Raw genomic sequence first — 23125 nt, forward strand, 5'->3', positions numbered from 1 at the left:
CTTTGACTATTGACCTCTCTGACTTCTTTTAAGTCCCAACTAAAATCAACTCTTCCTACTCTCTCACAAAATGAATAGAAGAAAGGTTAAGTGTCTTACTCAAAGTCTACAACCAGCCTCTGTGACCTTAAGCTATAACTAAACTCTAGGCTTTCTGACTGACTCCTAGTCAAATGCCCTTCACACAAAACCCTGCCAACCCATCTAATTAGACACCTCATCAATAACATTAATGATCCTCGAAAGAAGCAATTAATATTATTTGCATATTTACATATAAACATTTTATAAAATTCATTTCCAACTAATTCAAATCAAACAGTATGGATTCTTGAACTAATTTTTTTTTTTAATTTCTGATGTCAGGGCAGAATAGATTATGTTTATCAAAGAATATTGGTATCTGTTACCCTTGGTAATGGGGAGTAGAGTTGGCATGAATAATTGAAATACAAAGAAAATCCAATCCATATTTTAGCTCCCATAGTTAGCTATGAGTCAAATAGAATCTGGTACTTTATAAGTAAGCTACTTTATAAAAGGGTTTTATGGCATTAAGTTTCAGTACTCATTAGTAGCTTTTCAGAAGATAGCCAAAATACAGCAATATTGCCCTTGGACCTGTGACTATAGAGTTATAGAAAACTTCTACGGGGGATACTCCATTGACCAATGCAGATCTGTACTTGTGCAACTTTTAATATGAAAGAGTAAGAATTTAAGTGACTTGGCCATGGCTACAAAGTATTGTCTTAGACAGGTGTTTCTGACTCAGAGGTCAGTTCTCTATCCACTACCCTTCCCTGTCTTTCCCTAAGAGTCACTTCTATAGAACTCATATTTTATATTTCAGTACTTCAAAGATCTATGCTTTTGTTCATGTGGGAGCTCCTTTCCTCCACTAACACAGATCACAAATCCTCCATACCTCAGTAGCCAATCTTCATGAATTGTTGTGAACAAAAATTTCATCATCTAATGGCCAACCTTCTAGTGACTGATCCTCTTCAAAACTTCCTTGATTAACATATGTGCATGTATATAAGTACATGTATATTTGCCTACATGTACACATGTATGTATATGTGCATGTGTTTATATATATGCATCTATGTTCATAGATGCATATATACATACACACATTTTGGTTTGATTTTTCCCCCCATAAGCTTGAACGAGCCATTTAACCTCTCACTGCCCCAGGCAACTCCATAGGTTGTTGAAAAGATATCTTTTTGCATTGGTGGAGAGAGTTTTCTCACAGGGAATTACCTATGTCAGCAAAATCACAAGTCAGGACAAAAACAAAATAAAAATCATGCTTACCAAGTTCCAGCTTGTATTATAGTTGTTTGCATACTCACCTAATCTCCTTCACTCTCCCAGTTTCACTATAAGGACTTTTCTACCATGCTTTCTAGCAGCCTTCTCCCCTGTAAGATCTCTCCAAACTCTGAGGCCCCCTTGTCTGATTGAGTTCTTTCTGAAAGCTCCATTGAGGAAAAGTCCAGGTCAGCCATTTCACTTCTTAATTCTTCTCCCAGCTCTTCTCTGGGATTTCTCCACCATGCCACAGCATCTCACTCAAAAAGATTCCTCTCCTGTCCAATCGGCATATTCATTGACTTTACTTTTCCAACAATAGCAACCATTTTTTGCATCAAGAGGCTTGGACACTAGACTCTCACCCTTTCCACTAAAGGGCCCATCAGCTTTGGACTCAAGCATTCATGACAGAACTAGTTCAATTTTGGGGGAGCCTGGCCTCTAATGAAAGGAAGTAGGCTCCTTTTCTCACATTCACACTTTGGTATTCTGGGAGAAATTTGCTTAAAGTTTAGGTTTTAGCTCATGGCTAAAGTCCTCCCAAAGCTTTAGCAAAGTAATCCATGGACACTGTGAATCAGGTATGGGACAGGCATTTATTTCCTATGCACAAAAGAAATGCTAAATATAAAATATTCACAAGTGTGCATTGACAGAAAGACTTAAAACAATATTCAGTAACATAACTTATAATTCATAAGATATTCTTCTGGGCTAAATAAGAGCTGGTTCTCTATCCTTCATAGAAAGCCTCAGAGTTATATGATGCCACCAGGACAGTCAAAAGAAGAGAGCCAGGGACAGAGTCACTGACTATTTAAAGGTCCACTGAGTCATCAACTCTTCCTGCTCAGTGATCAATAATAGAATTGCTTTGTGTTACTCAAAAAACCCAAGCATTGAGTCACATGAGGCTGGCTGGAAGCCACAGGAAGTTCTATTCAAGCTCTGTAAGCCACCCACCCCACCTCAGCTAAACTTGATTAACATATGCACATGTTTATAAGTACATGTATATTTGTCTATATGTACACATGTGTATGTATATGTGCGTGTATATATGTGCATGTGTTCATGTGTATATATATAATATATACACATATACACAGACACATTTTGGTTTTATTTTTTTCCCCCACAAGCTCTAGAATATGGACTAGTTTTCATTTTGGTCTTATATAGGCAACAACTAGCCCAGTGTCTTGCACATAGTGGAAATTTAACCAATGTTTGTTGACTGAATTTATGTTTTTGTCGTTACCTGCTATGTTCCCATTAGATAGGCATAAGACAGGTATGGAAGATGTTAAGGTGAGGAATAGAAATTCTTTCCAAGGCCAAGAGCACCAGGCCCACTACAGCAGTCATGATGCCTAGACTTTGAAGCAAGTCCAGACAGAACTTACCTACCTTCATCAATAGAACTCTCTCCCCCATCCCCTGACACTCTGCCTGTAGTCATTCCCTACGGAGGCAGTAAGGTGGATAGAATGCTGGGCCTGAAGTCAGGAAGACTTGAGTTCAAATCTAGTCTCAGAAACTTACTAGTTATGTGACCTTGGGCAAGTCATTTAACCTCTATTCACCTTTGTCCTCTGGAGAAAGAAATGGCAAACCACTCCAGTATCTTTGCCAAGAAAACCCCATGGATGGTATGGCCCACAACATCACAAAGAGTCAGATATAACTGAACTACCATAGTCATTCCCCAGCAGTTAGCAAACTTGTATACACTTTTACTCTTCCTTATCCCTGTGATACCAAATCCCAAGAGCAAACCCCAGTCTCCAGCCACTGTTCTCTACTTTTATATCCCTATCCACCTTGAGCCTTTCTCCACAATGTTCCACTGTATAGCTTCCTGTCCCCTTCTACCATGGCCAGTAAAACTCCCCCTCTCTGTTTCCTTTTATTTTAGACATCTTCCTCCTATGCTCCTTCCGTTTTCTGGTTCTCAGTGAGACCTGTATGATACTCCATACCAGGCCTTCCTTTCCAGTACTGGTTGTACCCTCTCATATGCTCTGTAACTTAATGATCTAGATTAGGCAATTTGAATATTCCTTGCTTGCCAAAGCCACTTCCAGACTCTCCCTCTATCATTTAGCAATCTCTTCTCCTTTTAAGTTCACTCTACCCACATATACCACCCAATCTAGACACTAGTGACCATCATCTACCAACCTTCCCTCCCACCCAGCCAAGACCTTCTTTCTCCTTTCTCAATATGTTGCCTGCCTGGCTCTTAGCCTACCTCTCCATCCCAATTCCTTTCCTTATACTAGATGATGCCAACATATATGTTGACATTAATATTCCCTCAAACACCCAAACCTCCTAGTTCCTCAATCTGTTAAACTCCCATGACCTTATTCTTCCACTCCACCTCAGCTGTAACGAGAGATAGTCTCACCTTTTATCTTACCATCACCCACAGATGCTCTACGTCCACAAATGATAACTCTGAAATCCTTTATCTGGTCACAGTCTCCTATCATTTCATCTCTTCCTATGCTCTATTTCTCCTCAAACATATTTGCTGGGCTCACCGTGGCCTACAACCTCTCCATCCCTCAGTACTTCACCAGGCCATCATCCCACACCAACGGCTATACTTCCACATCCACCAATCCCTCTTTGCTAGTCTCAACCCTTTTAGAGAGCCAATTCAACTCTAAATTCTCCTTGACTGTCAAAACCCCTAAATCTAGTCTAAACCATACTTGGACAGAAAGCCTTTCTAAAGCATCAATGAAAAGCCTAACCTTAAAACCTTTAGTGACAGGGAACCCACTACTGTATGAAGCAGTGTTTTGCAAACTATTTAAGATGTTAGATAAATGTCAGTAGTTTTTCTGTATGTTGAGATAAGATTTTAACTCTTTATAGCTTCCACTTATCTCTCCTCAGGGCAGCCAGGTGGCACAATGGAGAGCATTAGGCCTGGAGTCAGGAAGACCAGAATTCAAATCCAGCTTCAGATACTTGTGGTTCTAAAAAAACATGGAAAGACTAGCATGAAATAATGAAGAGTGAAATGAGCAGAACCTAGACAACATTGTACACAGTAACAGCAACAATGTTTTAAGAACAACTCTGAGCGACTAAGTCATTTTAAGTATTATAAATACCCAAATTAACCACAAAAGACCTACAAAGGAAGATGCTGTCTACTTCCAGAGAAAGAACTGATAAATAGAAGTAAGTATAGTATGGTTTTATATATATGTATGTAAATATATATATTGTATATATGCACATATTTATGTCCAATGGTAGCTATCTCTAGGGTGGAGAAGGGAGGGAAAAATATAAAAAATGCACAGCAGAGAAGAAAAGAAAATGTGAAAGGAAGCATAGAAAGCAGAATAGCATTGAAAATGACAAGTAGTGCTTATTTAATTTTTCTGAAACAAAACAAAACAGTGTGAAATGTTAAGTTATAGTTTTGTAGTGAATCTTCTTTTTAGGTTGCGCTGTAAATGTGGGAATATTCTTTTTTTTGTCTTTATGTTTAAATTTAAAATTAATAAAAAAAATTTTAAACCTCTCTAGATCCTAATATACCTAAAAGATATTATCTTATCTTTCCTCTCATCCCAACTAAACTCCTTGAAAAAATTACCTGGATACTTGTTTCTCTCCTCTCACTCTTTTCTAAATACTCAGCAGTCTGACTTCCAACCTCAACCTTCAGCGGCAGCTTCTCTCTCCAACGTTATCAGTGATCTTTTAATTTCCAAATCTCACAGCTTTTTTCTCAGTTCTCATCCTTCTTGACTTTACTGTAGCATTTGATGCCTGCACTACTTTCTCCTCCTTCATACCCTCCCCTCTCTCAGGTTTCAGTGACTTTGCTCTTTCTTGATTCTCTTCCTTCAGGTTTGCTGTTCTCTGGCTTCTGTGCAGGATCTTCATCCATGTCACATCCATTAAATGTGGCTCTCCCCAGAGCTTATGCCTGGACCTTCCTCTCTTTTCACTCTATCCTTTCTTGATGATCTCATCAGTTCCCTAGGGTTCATTTACAATCTCAATGTAAATGATTCACAGATCTCTTATCCAGGCCTATCCTCTCTCCTAAGCTCCAGTTTTATGTCACGAACTGCCTCTGATACATTTTGAACAGCGTGTCCTCTCAGCACCTCAAATTCAGTGTGTCCATTATTGTTCCACCCCACATCCTATTCAAAATGTCGTTATCACTGTAGAAGGCATCACCATCATGGTAGGTGCCAAATCTTGCCATTTCTTTTTTCTTTCTTTTTTTGTGAGGCAATCGGGGTTAAGTGACTTGCCCAGAGTCACATAGCTAGTAAGTATCAAGTGTCTGAGATCAGATTTGAACTCAGGTCCTCCTGACTCCAAGGCCAAAGCTCTAACCACTGTGCCACCTAGCTGCCCCAAACCATTTCTATCTCTACATCTATCTCTACATCCACATACGTCCCTTTCTTTCCCCTCATTTAGCCACCGCTCTAATTCATGCCTTCATCACTTCTTGTCTGAACAATTGCACTTACTTCCTGTTTACTCTCCCAGACTCAATTCTCTCTTCCACTTTGATCCATTTTCTACTAACCTGCCAAAGAAATTTTCCTGAAGTACAAGTCTGAACATGTTACTTTGCTACCCAATAAACTCCAGTGATTCCTCATTACCTCTCCCCCCACCTCTGCCCCCCCATACAGGTCAGCCTAGTTTTTCCTTAAAATATATCGAAACATTCCTTGAGACAAGCAACCAGGCTCCAAGTCATAATATCACTACCTCATCACTCAATTACAAGGTAGCTGAGAATAGCTAGTGGGTCTCTGAGATGCTTAACTTATGGTTCGCTCAGCTGAATCAATTCAAAAAGTTCTCAGTTATTGAATATCCTTCTCTTGCTTTGGCCAAGTAGATCTCTTTTTATTAACTGTTGAATGACTTATGAGTGTCTTATTTTGTTACAATATTGTACCTACACTACTTGGGTACTGGCCGGGGTCAGGCCCAGCATAGAACACATCTGTTGGGCACTTATATGTCTTCATAACCTCTACTCTACTATCTTTCCAGCCTTCTCACAGTCTCTTCTCCTAAACAGTCTTTTTATAGAGCCATACTTATCTGCTGGAGTTTTTGCACACACAACATGCCATCTTTAGTCAGTTTCCATTTCTTTGCACTGGCTAGCCCCATGTCTGAAATCCACTCCATCCTCACCTCTACCTGGTTTCTTTCAAGACTCTCTAAAGCATCACCTTCGACATGAATCCTTATTTCTCTACCTCTTGGTTCCTTCTCCCTCCAAGCTATCTTATATCTATTTCATATACTATATTATGTATATGCTTATATATGTTTCTGTTGTCCATTAAAATGAAACCTCCTTACGGGTAGAGATTATCTCACTTTTTTCTCTGTATCCCTAGTACCTAGCCCAGTGCCTGACCCATAGTAAGTGCTTAATAAATGCCAGATAACTGAGTAAATAATTGATTAATGGAATAAATTTAAGATATAAAAACTGGATCAGCAGTAGGACAGTCAAGAATGTCTAAGGCTTATGGGGGAAATGGCTTGTTTTTACTCTATTATCTTAGTAAATGCCTTTGTCAAAATTTTGTTAAGTCTACTGACTGACCGTTAAGGAGAAACACCCTGGTGGAGGCTCATGAATCACAGCAGTAGGAGTAGGCATCCACAGGGTTACCCCTAGAACCAGAGTCAGCAGATACCCTCTGGAGGTCCAACTCACAAGTTTGAAAGTAAGTTAGGGGAGAGAGGGGAGATAGCTTAAAACGAAGAAAGTAGAAGGGGAAAAGGGAAGAGGAAAAAAATTTTTGAAAAGAAAATGATAAGGGTGATGGGAATGAAAGAATATGACAGAGAAAAACAGTCACATGTTTGAAGGGCAGTCTTGAAACTGAAGTCAGTTTCCTATGGAGATAGGATTAAAGTGTTGGCTTGACTAAAAAAAATTGTGAGATATGACTGAAACATGTTTTTAGAGTTCCTCAGAAGGTGCCTAACTCCCCAGAATTTACCATTCACAGATTCATAGCTCAAGATGTAGAAATCACCTCCCGGACCAACTCCCTCATTTTACAGATGAGGAAAGTAAAGGTTAAGGACAGTTAAAGACTTATCCAAAGTCACAAAAGCCCCAACATCAGAGGAAGGCCTTAAACCCATGTTCCTTGACTCCAGACCTGAGTTCTTTCCACAATAACACGCTGCCTTCACCATTCATTCAACAGACATTTGTACGTACCTGCTACATACAAAGCACTCTGCTAAATGCTAGGAGAAAATAGGGAGGCAATTAGCCCTTGCCTTCAGGGAACTTACAGCCTAACCATTTTTTTAACGAGGCAACAAACAGCTCATTTTGAAACTTTGCCAAACCAAAGGCATCCCTTGCAGTCCAGACTCTCCCTCTTATCACTTAGCAACCTCTACTCCTGCTAAGTTCACTCTCCCTAGAGAGTAAACTACCCTCTATCCCACTTCCTTCTGCCCTTATCTCATACTTCTGAACTTTCAATTCCTGTGAAAGTACTGTGAGGTCCCAAAGTAGAGGATCAGGACACCTGGCAAAAGGTTTGGGGTGCTGGAATCCTGCTCTTTCTGTAGCTACTCTGTAGTTGACTGACTATACATTTGGAGGTGGCCTTAGCCATCCCCATCCCCACTCCAACCAAGCTGCTGCACTATCAGACTGACCATGCAAAACAAATAGTCTATGAGAGAATATAAAGGGAATTAATTTCGTACTAAAGAAATAACCACTGATTTAGGAGGAGGGAGGATGGGAGGTCCTCCTCAATGGTTACTATTGATCTCCCTGTCTCAAACCTTTCCCCACTCTTGTCCGTCTTCCACTCATCTGCCATAGTAATTTTCCTTAAGAGCAGGTCTGACCATGTCACCTGACTCTATTCAACAAATTCCAGTGAAAACCCCCCCAAAAAAACCCAGTATATTTTAAAATAGGTTATTGCTCCCCCACCCTACCCCCCAGTCTCAGCTCAAAACAGATGATGAAAATCCTGTTATCTGATGTTGCAATCAGGATAAGGATTCTCTCCTTCATATCCCCAGTGCTCAATAATGAGTAAGAATAAAAACATATTAAAATATGACCAGTCTGTTTCCCACGTTAACATTCACTAAAGACACTGCAGTCACTCACTAGGGTAGGCTGAAGTAACTAAACTGCAGAGAAATTTATTCTAGTGACATTTTGCAGCAGCATGACTAAAGATTTTTTGGAGCTTGTTTTTTAAAGATAGCAGCTGCAGTTTGCTAAGGCAACTTGAGCACCTGAATCAAGAAGCAGCCTCAGGAAATAGAATTCGAAAAAAGAAACTGTGGGAATCCCTGAAGCCTTTAAGGCCACTTGGTGGCTGTAACCTTAGAACCGAAGCCCTGCTGTGTGCAGGCCACTGCAGCGTGACCAGCTAATGACACTGGTAATAAAACACAGTGGGATAAGTGCTTATGGAGTGGGTGCCTGTGTTAATCTTTCACAAAATATTATAGTCTAAAAGGCCCCAGATGATCAGCATTCATGGGTAATTTCTGTCTGTGGCTGAATTATTCTCCTGTGCAACCATACTGTGACATTGCTGCAATGCCACTGTGGCTTGGTGGGTGTTGGTTTTGTTTTTTCTTTAAATTGAATATAAGACGTCAGAACAGGAATTTGGTGGGGGTTCAGCAGAATGGAGGTAGAGTCAGACTGAGCCATATATCAGGTTAGTTGGGTTAGTATATTGGGTTAGTTGTATCTGGTGGTGCTTAGAGTCAGTCACCAAACATTGTAAGGGCTTGCTGTAGGCCAGGCATTGGGCCAAGTGCTAGGGATACAAAGAAAGGCAAACACACAGTCCCTGTCCTCAACAAGCTCATATTCTAATGGAGGAGATAATATGTAAATAACTGTGTACATACAAGACATGTAGTGTAAATGGCAGGAGGAATAGTATAAATGTAATTGGAAGGAGGAATGGGGGTTGGGAGAAGACTGGGAAAAGCCTCCTGCAAGGGTTGGGATTTGAACTGTTCATATAGAGATAGATATAGATATAGATATAGATATATACATACATAATACACACATATATACATATACATACACATACATATACACATGCATATATACACATAATATCCATATATGCATACATACATATATATAATAAAATGTTTCCCAATTACATGTAAAATTTTTTAACATTTTTTAACTTTGAGTTCCAAATTCTCTCCCTGCTTCCTGCCCATTGAGAAGGCAATCAATGGATATCAATTATACATATGAAGTCATGCAAAACATATTTGCATATTAGCAAATGTTGCAAAAGAAAACACATATCTCCTCCCCCCACACAAACACATACAAACAAGAAAAAATAAAAAAGTTTTTTTTTTTTAAAGTATGCTTCAATATCCACTCAGTTCATCAGTTCTCTCTCTGGAGGTGAACAGCATTTTTCATCATGGGTCCTTTGATATTATCATAGATCATTGTCTTGAGCGGAGTAGCCAAGTCTTTCACAGTTGATCATTACAATATTGCTATGACTGTGTATAATGTTCTCCCAGTTCTGCTTACTTTACTTTGCATCAGTTCATATAAGTCTTCTCAGGTTTTTCTGAAACCATGCTGTTGAGCTGAGTTTTGAAGAAACCCAGGGAAGCCAAGAGGCAGAGGTCAGAAAGGAGAATATTCCAGGCATGAGTACAGCCAAGGTGGGGGGCCATCTCCAGTTGTCTGCATTTTGTCTGGGTCCACTGGACCCAGATGACTCCAGAGGAGAAAGTGAGGCTATGACTTTGCATGGCACTCCCTCACTGAAATCCAATTCACTTGCAAGTCATGGCATCATCTTCCTGATGTCATGGTCCTCTTCAGAAAGGAAGGACAAACAACAACAGCCAAGGCAAAGGCAAGGAGGAGGGAATCAAGGACCAACAAGTTGGCCAGTGTAGTTGAATGGTAAGAATATATAGCAGGGGTTAAGTATAAAAAGACTGGAAAGGAAGAAAGGAGTCGAGTTGTAAAGAGCTTTTAATGCCTGAGGATTTTTATATTTGATACTACTGGTAAAAGGAAGCCACAGCAGTTTATTGAGTAGAGGAGAGAGGATTAAGATTACTACACCTGCACTACAGGAAAATCATTTTTGTAGTTGAGTGGAGGATAGATTTGAGTGGGGAGAGAGTTGACACAGGAGAAGAATTAGAATTGCAATAATATAGCTGAGCAGTGATGACAGCATGAATTTCGGTAGTGGCTGTATGAGTGGAGAGCTTTAGGGAAAGGATGTTTGAGTGCATACTGACATTACATCAATAGATGCAAAAACTTGCCTCCAAAATACTACAATAAAACTTCAGCTCACTGGGACCTTCAGTCATTCTGAATACCTGCATTTTGCAAGATAACTAAGGGTTTTTATCTCTTTAAGCACCAAATCTGAATTTATTTTAAGAAATTTATTTTAGAAATTTTTCTAAATTGAGTGGTCTCTACTCATTTTAAAAAGAATACACTTCACAGCTCTTTTGGTGGTGGCAAAGAATTGGAAATTGAGAGGATCCCCATCAATTGGGGAATGGCTAAACAAGTTGTAGTATATGAATGTGATGGGAGACTATTGTGCCATAAGAAATGATGAAGAGGACTGTTTCAAAAAGACCTGGTAGGACTTGTACAAAGTGATGCAAAATGAAATTAGCAGAACCAGGAGAGAACAACTTATACAATAACAATATTATAAAGACAATAAACTCTGAGAAACTTAGTAACTGTGATCAACAGTGTCCAACCACAATTGCAAATGAAATGTGCTATCCACCTCCACACAGTGCAAATTGAAGCATATTTTCTTCTCTGTCTTCCTCTTTCTTTCTTTCTTTTTTTTTGGACATGGCCAAAGTTGAAATTTGTTTTGCACAATTATACATATATATGATGGGTTTTGTTTTTCTTTCCTTCTTAATGGGTGGGGGAGGAAGGAGGAAGAAAATTTGGAATTAAAAATAAATTTGAATTTTTAAAAAAAAATGTTTCTGATAATGTAACTTTTAAAAAATTAATCATCAATTACTCTTGCCAAACCTTTCAGAGGTTCAGGAATTCTGCTGCTTCTGGGAATTATAGGCAATTTGGGGGAAAAGTATACACAGGAAAAAAAAACCCTTATCTCTTCCGAACTGCAGGGTGAGGGGGGGGGGAGTGAAAACATGTAACATATGAGAAAATATGACATAAAAGAATGATTTTACTTTTACTTTAGCATGTAGAAAAAGTCTTCCCAAAGATGAGTAATAATATGTAGCAGGTTCAATTATATCTAACAAGCACCATCTGTTTTCTGTATGCAGATGTCAATTGAGAAACCAAACTAAATTAACTGAAATTTCTTAGTTTCTTACACAGGAATAGTGTAATAGGAAAGAATGCTAAATTGAGAGTCAGAAAACCTGGGTTCAAATTCTGACTCTGTTAATGAGGATAAGCTGTGTGAACTTTGGCAAGGTGCTTCGCATCCCTTGGCCTCAGTTTCCTCAGCTGTAAAAAGAGTAGTTGGACTAGATTTATCCTCTTAGGTCTTTTCCAGCTGTAAGCAGTAATTCACATTCAAAGACTGCTCTCTAGAGTTACCCCAGACATCGGTGGAAGAGGTATATATGAGCAACTCCCTTAAAAGTCTAGTCATATTTCTGTGGGACAGAGTGTTCTAGAGAGCTCCTTCCCACTTCCTGACAGTGTCTGGATAAAGTCAGTATTAATAACAGCCCACTGCCTCCCCAGAATCACCAGTGAGTCATACGCTTCTGCCACCTGTGGCATAATTTTAAATTCTGGAATCAAAAGGAAACATTTCAGAATGACTCCCTTTTGCTTAAGCAAAGCAGAAAGACTATAGCTGAAAGAACATTGAATTTGGAGTCAGGGGATTTGGGTGTGGTTCAAATAAAATCTAAATGTAAAGCATACATACATAAATAATTGAATGAATATAAAATACTTTTCAAATCTTAAGTCACTGTGTGAATGTGAATTTTCTTTGTTACTATCAATCTTGCTACTCACACTTGCTGTATGACCTTTTAACTTTTCCAAGCCTCAGTTTTCTCATCAATAAAGTGAGTAAGGTTGTTGTTAGTGGTGGTGGTGGTGGTGGTGGTGGTGGTAGCGGTCCTGCAATCTTGTCCAACTCTTCCTAACCCTCATAAGGGGTTTTCTTGGCAAAGATACTAAAATAGTTTTCCATTTCCTTCTCCAGCTTATTTGACAGATGAGAAAACTGAGGCAAACAAGGTTAAATCATTTGCCCATGGTCACGCAGCTAATAAGTGTCCAAGGCCAGTTTTGAACTCAGGTCTTCCTGACTCCAGGGCCAGCATTTTATCCACTGAGCCACTTAGATTCGAATAAATGACCTTTAAGGTGCCTTTCAGCTTTAAGCCTTCAGATTCTGTAATTATTCCCACTGTAATGAAGTAATGGCCTCAGGAGCTGTAGAGATATGTAGCACTATTGCTCTCAAAACTAAATGGCCCCAGGCTTCTTAGGTTTTGTGTGGGTGTTATCTGTCTCTACTGGCAATGTTAAGCAGTCAGCTGACATTTTTTCCCTTATTGTTTATCTGTATCCCAGTGTTTATCTCAAGGGGCACTCTCCACATTTCCCATTGCCCAGTCTTACTTTTTCCTCCAACCCTTATGGTTATTTCTACTCTTTTGTAAGCTCAGAAACCAGAGAACTAAATTTTCTAAAATTAAGATGAGATGAAGTTTGTTATGGTTGGCTATCTTGTGCTAGGTTAATAGTCATGAGGCCTGAGATCTTCTCCTAGATTTGCCACCAACTAACTGGGAGACCTTCAACAATTTACATAACCTCTCTGGACCTTAGCTTCCTCACTTCTAACATGAGGGGTTGGAACTCCAACTCTAAGATTCTGTTAAGAGGCTGCTAAGTGTCATGGTGGAGAGGGTGCTGGATCCAGAATCAGAAAGTTGTTCAGTCATTTCAGTCAGATCTGACTCTTTGTAACTTTTTCTTTCTTCCTTCCTTCCTTCCTTCCTTCCTTCCTTCCTTCCTTCCTTTCTTTCTTTCTTTCTTTCTTTCTTTCTTTCTTTCTTCCTTTCTTTCTTCCTTTCTTTCTTGCTTCCTTTCTTTCTTGGCAATCAGAGTTAAGTGACTTGCCCAGGGTCACATAGATAATAAGTATCTGAGGCCGAATTTGACTCCAGGACCAGTCCTCTATCTATCCACTGTGCCCTCTGGCTGCCCCCATTTGGTGTTTTCTTGGCTTTTCCAGTTCATTTTGCAGATGAGGAAACTGAGGCAAACAGGGTTAAATGATTGGCTCAGGGTCACACTATTAAGTGTCTGAGGCCAAATTTGAACTCAGGAAGATGATTCTTCCTGACTCCAGACTTGTATTTTATCGACTGCATTACAGAATGCTAATGCAGCCTTGGACACTTGGTAGTTGTGCGACCCTGGGCAAGGAAAAAAAAAACAAAACAAACCATTGTTTCCCCAATTGTAAAATAGGGATTAGTAACTACCTCCCAGGGTTGTTTTAAGGATTAAATGAAATAATATTTGTAAATGGTTAGCATTTTTTGTAGGTGTTTAATAAATACTGGTTTCCTTCCTTTAAGAATAAAATAAGAGTAAAGAGCCTCTGAGTAAAGACCTGAGAGGCCCTCCCAGGAGAAAAGAGGAGGAGGTTTAGTGCATGGACTTTATGATCCCTATTTTTCTACACACGGACCTTCATTATTTCCTGATTCACAGTGGCATATAACAGTTAGACAAAGTATCACTGTTATAATACAAGGACATTCAAGTTTAGTTTACATTTGAATTTTAAGAAACTGTGGGATACCTGAGGTTACTCTCCAGAATTCAGAAACACAGGACAGTTGAGAGATGGGATCTGTTACCAAGAGCCCTAACTACACCATTCAATCTCTCTCTCAGTCTGATGCTGCTTATAGGAGCACATAAAAGCAGCTATCGTCTAGCCACGGGTGGGGAACTGCTGCCTTCGAGGCTATCCGTGGCCTTCTAGGTCCTTGGATGTGGCCTTTTGACTGAGTCCAAGTTTTACAAAACAAATCCTTTTATTAAGGGGATTTGTTCCAAGAAGTGTGAATTCAGTCAAAGGGCTGTACTTGAGGCCCTAGAGGGCCACAGGTGGCCTTGAAGCGGCAGGTTTACCACCCCTGGTATAGACTTCTGAGACAGTGTTCCTTACACTACTCCTTATCTTTTTTTGAGAAAGACATCTAGAAAGCCAGCAAAGTAATCTGCTCTAGTGGAGAGCAGTGCACTTTGTGGTGCTATTCTGGGGAGCCTGGTTATCTAGGTGGCTTTTTCTATGTGCCTAGGTTTGTGTTCCCCTGAATGGCTCGTATCCCGAGAGAAAGTCTTATGCATGTGGTTGTCCTATAAGTGATCTGGAGTCTTGAACAGAATTCAAACCAAAGGCTGAGGAAGGATAAACCTGTTTCACAAGTCTGTGAAATTTGTGCCTTTGGCAAATTCTGCTTGTATCTGAGGTCACCGCACCCTGACAATAATGCTGGTGAGATGGAATTAAACCTTTGCTTGGAATCATACAAGTTCTCGTGGAACCTATCCCAGGGCTGGACAGCTACAAGAGCTATAGCTAAGTAGTATAGTGGATAGAGTAGTGGGCCTTGGAGTCAGAAAGATGGGAGTTCAGTTCCTTCCTCAGATGCTTATTAGCTGAGCGGCGCTGTGGAAAAATCATTTAACTTTTCAGCCTCAGTTTGCTCCTCTGAAAAACAGAGGTGATAATAAGAGTACCTATCTTAAAAGAGCTGTAGTTTGGATTAAATAAGATAATATTTGTAAAGTTTTATGTAAATGCTAGCTGTTATTAGGTGGCAACTAGATGGTACAGTGGACAGAGTGCCAGGCCTGGAGTCAGGAAGACTTGAAACCCAGCCTCAGACCATTACTAGCTGTGTGACCCTGGGCAAGTCACTTAATAGAGGCCTGTTTGCCTCTGTTTTCTCATCTATAAAATGAGCCGGAAAAGGAAATGGCAAATCACTCCAGTATCTTTGCCAAGAAAACCCCAAATGGAATCACAAAGAGTCAGACACAACTCAAACTGCTAAACAACAAAAGCTGTATCTTTGGATCAAATGTAGGGGCATGACAGCACCTACTTGAGCCCTGCTCAAGATAGCTGATGACTACATCTTCAATGTGAGCATTTATACATCAGAAATCAGCAAATGCTACAAATCTAGGCCTGATTTATTGTTTTGGTGATTGTCTAGAGTTAAGAAGGCTATGGAGAAAATGTTAATAATGAGGATTAAACTTTAAAAAAGTGCTCTGGGTACATACATTTACCAGCACAAAAAAAGATGTGTACAATTTAGTCCCTAACCAAGACAAGGGAACTCTGGGAAATTCCCCTGTGTCTGGGAGAAAGAAAGCTTTGTTCATGGCAACCTAACCTCAGGCCAAGAGTGGGAAAGAATGCTGGAAAAATGTAGAAGGGAATACAAACACAATGGAAGAAGACCAGTGCCATTTGCAGTCAGAGAAAAGTTAGGAAGCCCCACAGGTATTTTTCCAGAAATGAAAAGAGCCCCAGGTACTGATGAGAAATACCAAAGGCTTCACCTGCTAGAAGCTTTCCCCATGAATGATTGGGTAAAGTGAGTGGTAACTGAATGAGGTTGTATCAGTTTCTGAGAGATGTTGCTCACTGGTGGATATTGTTATTTTCTTTTGATGATAAACGTGGCTTCTAGTCACCTGTGAATAACCCTTCATTCTTTTATCTTTATGAGCCTGTGTACTTGCAAGGGGGGTTTGTACAAATACTCTGGGGATAGGAGGTGTTTCAAGCACTGATTATCTGTGTAGGTGATATGAGCCTGAGAAGTAAGTGCATCTGGGTCCTTAGGGTCATGTGAGAGCTTCTGACGCAAGATTTACATAAGTAAAAAGGTCATTTCTCCAAGTTTTACATTTGGATGATGTCAGACATTTAGATAAGGGAGATCAGAAAATTTTATGCTCAGCTGCTTAGTCATCCTAGGTGGCTTGTCTAAAGCTCCCAAAACTTATGTCCCCAGGGGCAGCTAGGTAGTGTAGTACACAGAGCACCAGCCCTGGAGTCAGGAGGACCTGAGTTCAAATCTGACCTCAGACACTTGACACTTACTAGCTGTGTGACTCTGGGCAAGTCACTTAACCCCATTGCCTAGCCAAAAAAAAGAAAAAAAAACTTATGTGCCCAGTAACTTCAATGTTCTTTTCTTCTGTCCTTTCATTGTGTGTGTGTGTGTGTGTGTATACATACACATATATGTATGTGTATACATACACATATGTGTGTGTATACATACACATATATATGTATGTATATACATATATACATAAAATATATTTATATATATTTATGCACAAAAAAGCAATTAAATTTAGCTAAAATATTTTCCTCTTAGTAGATCCCTCAAAAGCCTATGATAAATAGGAGATAATTAGGAGGGCATTTAAATCAAGCCAGGAGTATTCATTAAGCACTTTCTGCATGCTAAGCATGGGGGAGCTTCCTTTTACTACCAACTATTTTTCACCACAAAATCTTTCTAATGAAAGCCTTTTGCTCCTTGCATTTGCAGTGAATCTTTTCAAGAGTTTCCTAACCACCTTTTTTAAAGTCACAACATGACATGATAAGGCTTGTGCTTTATTATGGAATAGCTGTACCCTGCAGGAGGTTTGAGGAAATCCTTGGCTTTTTGCCCAGGATCTAACACAGCTCAGCTCACCAACCCTGGACAATAACCAAAAAAAAATTTGTCATGTTAAATCTGAAGTTAAAAGTGAAGAATTTTAAAGCTACTGTGCCATGTGCCAATATTTCAGAATTACCAGCTGTAGCCTAGAATATGGCCACCACTTTTGGTGCAATTCAAACCATAATTTCCATACACATCTCCCCTAATTTATTCTCAAATATCTACCAGAAAAATTTCTTGATATTTCTTCTCTGGTGGTTTATTGCCTTTCCCATCTTAATAACAACATTTATATAGTGCTTTACATATGTTATCTCATTTGATCCTCATAACAACTCTGTGAGGTAGATGCTATTATTATCATCCCCATTTTACAGATGAGAAAACTGAGGAAAAGAGAGGTTCAGCCACTTGCCCAAGGCCACACAGCTACTAATTTTCTAAGGCAGGATTTGAACTCAGATCTTCCTGACTTCAAGTCTAGTTCTCTATCCACTGTGCCACCTAGTGGTCACAAGTTAAGTTTAGCGATAATTAAAATTTTACTCTCAATAATTTACACAGACTCCAGGTATGAAAGAGAAAGGAATTTGATTTGGGATCTATAACAAAAAAAATCCATTAAATTCCATGATGATTTAATAGTTACTAAAAACACAAATAATATTTCAGACATATAATGGCTCAGTTGGATACTGCCCCTCCCTAACAAATGAATGTATAAACTTTACAGGAAACAAAGCAGTAAGATGTCATAAAGAAAGTAAAATGATAGGGGATGCTTTCAGGAGCAATGTGGATGGAGACAGGTGTATTGAGAAGCAAAGCTCCCAATTCCATTTCTGATGAAATCCTAAAAAAATACATACACTGTACATACACTGCTTGTACTTATGGAGATGGATTCTGAAATTGGCTCAGGATTTGCCCTGTCACAATTTTTCATAGAAATTCTCATGTGCATAAATGAACATACAATAATATGATATCTCCTGAGTATATGTGTACACATTGTGGATCTAAGCAGACTTTTTGCTTCGTGTCCAAACAGAATTGGGCAAACAGGACCCTAAATCCTCTGCAGAAACAGGATCAGCAGCTGTCAGTTGGCTGATTGGAGACATCTGGCCCCTGAGGCAAGCAGTCAAATAAAAGTAAGTGTTGAGTTATTGGTCTGGGCCTTGCACTGAGGGGAGCTGAACATGTCCTTGGACCTTGTATTGTACTGAACCTAATTCAAAACCACTTTGTAATCTACCACCTTGCTTTCGATTTTGTTTTTTTTTTAATTGATGCATTTTTTATAATACATTCATTTCCTCTTCTTCCCCATCCCCATCCCATGCCCAGAAAGCAATCTCTCATAACAAAAATTTTAAAAGAAAAAAACAGACCATGTCTGATAGTACATGCAATACTCCACACCCATAGTTCCCCACCTCTTTAATGGAGAGAGGTAGCCTATTGCTTTCGGCCCAGTTCCAATGAACCCCATTCTTGCCCAAGCAGGACCTGGACTTCGGTCTCCAGGCTGGTACACATCTGAGTCTACAAGTCTACTCTCATCTGATCTCGAGAGGAACTCTGACCTCTTGGCTAATAGATAGTGAATTCTAGGTCTTTTCCCCTGTACCTTTTACCTAATAAGAAGGAATGAATATTTCACTCTCTGAAGAAATAACATTAGGAAAAACACTGGTGACAATTGGAGCTCAAACCCAAAGATGGTCTTCTCTATTGTTAGATACTACTGAAAGGAATAGTACCTTGTTTTATTGTTGTTGTTTGTCCTTCATTTTTGAAGAGGACCATGACACCAGTTATGACTTGCCAGTAAATTGGATTTAAATGAGGGAGATCTGTGCAAAGTCACCAGCCTCACTTCTCCTGAGCCATCTGGGTCCGTGGTAAGATATAGATTAGGACAACTGGACCTGAGCCTACTGAAAGGACTTGGTGGATGTGTTAGTTACTTTTTCTGAACTATTGGGTTTTTTAAAATTATCTGTTGCAAGGGTTGACTTTTGGAGGGGAAGGAGAGAGGAAGGATATATTGAGAAATAAAGAGATTTAAGAACAAAAAAATCAATAAATTGAAAAGAAAATTGATGTGTTTCTGAAAAGTTGTCAGTTGAATCATAAAGTAGGTCCTTTACTATTCCATGACATAACACTTAGACCCTTAAAGGCAAGTCTTGACTTATAAATTTAAGGGAATTTGTTTTTTAAAGGCAGCTATGTGGTATTATATGTGTGTGTATATGTATATTATATGTAAGTATATATGTATATGTAGATATGTATATGTGGATATAGCTCTATATATACATATATGTATATATACATATAATATGTGTGTATGTGTGTGTGTGTGTGTGTAGATACAGCATTTGACTTGAAGTCATGAAGACCTGAGTCCAAATCTTGCTTCAGATACTCACTAGCTGTGTAACCCTGAGCTAGTCATTTAACCTCTGTTTCCCCATCTATAAATGGGGTTAATAATAGCACCTCCCTACTTCACCTTCCTATGAGGATCAAATGAGATAATGTTTTTAAAGCACTCTGCAAACTTTAAACATATGTTTATATAAACATTAAAATTAAATAAATTTTTAAAAAAACAAACAAAACCAAAAGCAAGGTGGTAGATTACAAAGTGGTTTTGAATTAGGTTCAGTACAATACAAGGTCGAAGGATATGTTCAGAGTTTATATAAACTATATAAATACAGAGAGAAGCTATACAAAAGAGCTATATAAAGAGCTTCTAACTACTGCAAATCAAGAAATCTTTCCCCAATATAAATAATTATCACTCAATTTATCTACTTTGTTAATTCAGACCTTTGTAAATCAGGGCATGCTTCAATGTAAAGTGACATGTTTTTAAGAAGAAAAACCAAATGAGATCTTAAATCATATTACTTCTCTCTATGTCAGTATTGGACAGAATTCCAAAATTATGCTCCCCTCCAAAAAAATCATAAGAAAAAAGTGATTACTTCAATGAACTAGAATAGCTCCAGGGCTCTTAAAATATACATTATCAATTCATTCTCATATGTCTGTTATCCTCCATTTATACCTCCAGCGGAGGCTAAGGACTAAGGTCCCACAAAGTAATCATAACATACAATATATTGCCAAGCTATAGAGGAGACCTTGTATCAAGACAACGTGAAATCTAAACACTTAAAAGGGAAAACTGGCAATTGCTAGATATGGGGATTGGTACCATGAAAGCATGGTGAATTAAGAGCCAGAGGACCTGGGTTCATGGCTCAGACATTTATTACCCATATAAACTTGGACAAGCGGCTTGACCTCTATGGACCTCAGTTCCCTCATTTGTATAAGAAGAAGCTTGGAGTTGTTATGCTCTAAGGTTCCTTTGAACTTTTAATCATGAATCTGACAGACTGAGGGGGGAAAAAAACCTAGACACATTTTAAGTTCTCTTAATATATTTGAAAGAAACAACTAGTCATTTTAAGGAGGGCGGCCATATTATCTTGGGGCTAGGTTCTTGCCTTGCTCTTAACAGTTCCTAGGAACACTGCTGCTCACAGGCACCCCCTCTCTCATCTCATCTCTGGAACAGGCTGGGTTTCTGGGAACACTCTTTATCTGTGGATGGTCTGGCAGCCAGCCAGCCAACAACATCTTACTACTACCATCTTCCCATTCGGTTTTGTTGCACATCCGGCCTCTTAGTTGACTTGTCTATTCCACAACCTTTAAACTCTACCTTATCAGGTGGGTGTTGTCATGGGCCATTCCAGATGAGAAATTCAGTCTCGAAAAATGTGTGGAAAAACCCTAGCCATCCTAGAAATGAATGAATGTTGTCGTTGAGTCATTTTCCAGTACTGTCCAACTTTTTGTGTTGGGGTTTTTGTTTTGGGGGTTTTCTTGATAAAGATACTGGAGTGGTTTGCCATTTCCTTCTCTAGCTCATTTGACAGATAAGGAACCTGAGGCAAGCACGGTGAATTGACTTGCCCAAGGTCACACAGCTAGTAGATGTCTGAGGCTAGATTTGAATTCAGGCAGATGATTCTTCCTGACTCCTGGTCCGGCGCTCTATCCAGTGTGCCACCTATGAGATGGTCAATTTGATGCCTATAAATGGAAGTGTCTAAGTGCTGTGCTAGAGATAGATCAGACTGGGATAAGTGAAGATTCTAAAGAATGGAATAAAAATGCTGTGTGTATGTATGCTCATAGGAAAGATGACCATACTAGCTAGGACTTAGTCTGTGACTGTAAAACTATGGTTGCTTGCTCCATGCTGACACCTACAATCAGATGTTTCATTTGCCATCACTGTTGCTATTATTGCTGACACCAAAAAAGCCAGTTGGTACTAGTAAAATAGAAACATGTATGCAAATCAAGATGTGGATTGATTTTTTTAATCCAACTGCAAAACCAGAGCTAATAGATCAGTATTTTTGACAGCCCTGGAATGTAGCCTTATTCTTGCATTTTCAATTAAGATTTTTAGGCTATTTCCAAGGGCATATGTGCATTATCCAAAGCATATTGTTAAAATACTAGCTCTCTGTTGTTGTGGTTCAGTTGTGTTCAACTCTTTTGTGATCCCATTTGGGGTTTTCTTGGCAAAGACACTAAAGTGGTTTGCCCTTTCTTTCTACAGCTCATTTTACAGAGAAGGAAACTGAGGCAAACAAGATTAAATGACTTGCTCAGGGTCAGTCACACAGTTATTAAGTTGTCTGAGGCCAGATTTGAACTCAGGTCTTCCTGACTACAGAGCTGTCACTCTATCCACTGAGTCATCTAACTGTCCCTAACGCTCTACTAATTAATAAAATACCAGGCTGGGGGGGGGGGGGGGAGAGATGGGTGATGATGTACTGTCCATATACCTTGGATATTGATGTTTCCAACCTTTTTGCAACAAAACTAGACGTGATGTTTGTGAGAAGGTCCAATGCTGTGACTTTTGCTATCACTTACATAGATAATATTCACAACCATTTTTTAATGAGGATTTCTTCTTATGAAGAATTTGAAAAACATTCCCTTTCTTTCTACTTCACAGCATCTCAGAGTTTGAAGGGACCTCAAGGGTCACTTAGTTCCAGTACAACACCCTCAATGAGTGGTCATTCACTTGCATGCCAATATTTAAAAGTAAACATTTAAAAGCTGCCAAAGAATACCTAAAACATTCTTAAGGAATGATTCAAAAGAAATATAAAATTATTTTCCCAACTCCCAGGCTGATGTTTCTACTATTTTCTCATTACTTTTTATATAAGACGGACTGTATTTTGGGTTTTAAGTTTTTAGGATTTGTCATCAAAAAGGTTTTGTCTGAAGAAAACTCTAGCCTGGAGATTGTACTCTTTATAAAGATAAACATACTCAGCATATATAAATACATGTGTGTGCATAATTTATATACAGAGAGAGATAGAGGAGGCAGGGGGAGAGATGTTAGATATGAATTCTGAACCCTCTGCCTTCCTCTGTTGCCACCCTGCTACCATCACTGCAGAATCAATATTGTTACATGATTGTGAGAGATAGGGCACTATAATCTCTCGAATATTGAAAATCAGTACCATCCAGAGGACAACGAGGACTTGCATCATGGCTATGAATAAGATGCCGCATACCCAGAGTCAGAGCTAGAAATAAACTAATAGAGAGTCTATGTGCTCCACTGGTACCTTCAAGATGTCAGGAGACATCAACAACAATAGTTAACATTTATGTAGTCCTTTAAGAGTTCCAAAGTGCTTTTACATGTGTTATCTCATATCATCCTCACAGAAACTCTGTGAGGAAGGTGCTACTATGATCTTTATTTTACAAATAAGTCTAGTTCTGGAGTCAGGAGGACCTGAGTTCAAACCCAGCTGCAGACACTTAATAGCTTTGTGATCCTGGCCAAGTCACTTAATCACAATGAAAGAAAGAAAGAAAGAAAGAAAGAAAGAAAGAAAGAAAGAAAGAA

The 23125-nt window shown here is 39.1% G+C and overlaps 1 protein-coding gene across 1 annotated transcript in view; it reads left to right on the plus strand.

The window, feature by feature from the left end:
• The window catches only part of UBE3A (ubiquitin protein ligase E3A), a 241480-nt gene that overhangs the window by 41826 nt on the left and 176529 nt on the right, over positions 1-23125 (plus strand). The window contains exon 3 of the mRNA XM_027856645.1: positions 18185-18287. The gene's annotated coding sequence lies outside the window, so the exon portion shown is untranslated. The remainder of the gene's footprint in view (positions 1-18184; positions 18288-23125) is intronic.

This window comes from Vombatus ursinus, unplaced genomic scaffold (assembly GCF_900497805.2).
Source record: "Vombatus ursinus unplaced genomic scaffold, bare-nosed wombat genome assembly UNPS02011591.1, whole genome shotgun sequence".
Classification (NCBI taxonomy): Eukaryota; Metazoa; Chordata; class Mammalia; order Diprotodontia; family Vombatidae; genus Vombatus; species Vombatus ursinus.